We start from the raw sequence: 1750 nt of genomic DNA, 5'->3' as shown, positions 1-1750 counted from the left end.
CCTGAGCTACTATTGCTGTCTTAAATATTGCACCACTCCTGGTCAAAAACAAGCAATGTTGGGAGGAGGGTCTTAGCATTGCCAGTCAAACTTGTTAAGTTAAAAAAAAATTTTTTTTAAATGTTATATATTGCAGCTTTAAGTAGAGTGAGTGCAGGAGACAGTCAATCTGAAGATCCTGAGGGACTATTAAAGACCGCCATGACTAGACATACAAATTCATTGACTTTTAAAATGAAAAATTCCTTTTTCTTTAACTGTAAACTTTTATACTTTGAGCAATTCTGCACTTTTTTGTTGGCAGTGTTATTGCTCAAGCAATCAAATGTAATTATAGTGCCTTGAGTATATGTAACCGGATCCTTTTCTGCGTTGTGCTGGTTTTTGAGTGAATGGACCGTGACACAGTTTCTTTCAAGCGGATGATTCTCGGTTTATTTCTGACGAAAATACAGACAAAACAACCGTGTTATAGGCTGCCCGCTCCAAGTCCTACACAAAAGTATATAACAAAAATTAACTTAAAGATCTATAAATAAACTGAATGTATTTAGATGGAAAAATGGAAAGCACACACCTCTCCCGCAGGACAACATGTCAAAAGGGGAGGGGCTAAGGGGCGCAAACAATTTAAAGACAATACCACAGAAGAAGAAATAAAAGGGAGGGGCTTCCGATCTTAAAGTAACGCGGTTAAAACAATGACAGAGGTGTTTCAGTAAGATAAGGAACAAGTCAAATAACCAAAAGAAGACATTTTGAGTAATTATAATAAAAGAGAAATATAACCAGGTTACACATACAATGACAATAAAGTTCTCTGTCTGTCTGTCTGTCTTACTGTGGTCTGTCTATCTATCTCACCAGCTAGTTGGCTAGATAAGTGTGGTTTATGTCCTCGGATACAGTCTAATAGCTAGCTATCTTCCTATAAAATTCTCTATCTATTAGACTGTATACGTGGACCCCCAGTATCACTGACATGCAAGCTACCTGACTGTCCCTGATTTGCAAACAGGCTGAAGAGCTCAGAAATGTGCAAGTTGCAGTCTTGCACAAGACTCCGCTGTTAAGACTGCAAGCTAATGAGGCAGATTAGTCATTGAATTCATGTGTAAGGACACATCTAAAAGCCGCAGGACTCTGGCCCTTGAGGAATGCAGTATGAGACCCTCTGCCTTAGTCTGTTGAGTATTGGAGTTAACTCCCCTTGTGGTACCACTGGGTTAAAAGAAATGTGCTAGTAAATGAATAGCAGATGAACAATGGCTGTTCAATGTTGAATCTGAAACTTAATTAATTGGCACGTCATGCTGATTTTATTTACTTTTTAATTAACTCATTTGTGGGCCGGACTGAAATCAACATCCTCAGCAGGCATAATGTAGTTGGTCCCGATCTGCCAGAAATGTAATATAATAATCTAAATTATGCTGTCGGTAGTAGCCTAATCATCTGAATATTATCTTTTTTTTTTTTACCTCAGAATTTGTCATTTAGTGAAGGTAGTATCATGTCTCTCTGTGATCATTATGGGCTATATCAGTGTTTCTCAACCTTTTTTGGGCCAGCGCCCCCCCTAGCCTTTATCCAGGTCCCTCACCGCCCCCCACCAAATAATTTGGTGGTGAGGGGGCGGTGCACTGACTATTATTTTATCATTAATATTACTATCACTATTGTAGTTGTTTTGATTTTTATGCTTGTTTCTGTATTTATCATCAAAAATAATTTCCCAGAGAACAAAAAA

General features: G+C 38.1%; 1 long non-coding RNA gene across 1 annotated transcript; it reads right to left on the bottom strand.

Moving 5' to 3' along the window:
* Nucleotides 1–408: 408 nt before the first annotated feature.
* Nucleotides 409–784, bottom strand: LOC103465595 (uncharacterized). Its single transcript, XR_533821.2, has 2 exons — nt 578–784; nt 409–492 (listed from the first exon to the last, which is right to left on the bottom strand). It is a non-coding gene; the product is annotated as an uncharacterized LOC103465595 (long non-coding RNA).
* Between the last annotated feature and the right edge of the window lie 966 nt (nt 785–1750).

Source organism: Poecilia reticulata, linkage group LG5 (assembly GCF_000633615.1).
Source record: "Poecilia reticulata strain Guanapo linkage group LG5, Guppy_female_1.0+MT, whole genome shotgun sequence".
Taxonomy (NCBI): Eukaryota; Metazoa; Chordata; class Actinopteri; order Cyprinodontiformes; family Poeciliidae; genus Poecilia; species Poecilia reticulata.
Note: the sequence above shows the minus strand (reverse complement) of the source record. Positions and strands in the feature narration are given on the sequence as shown.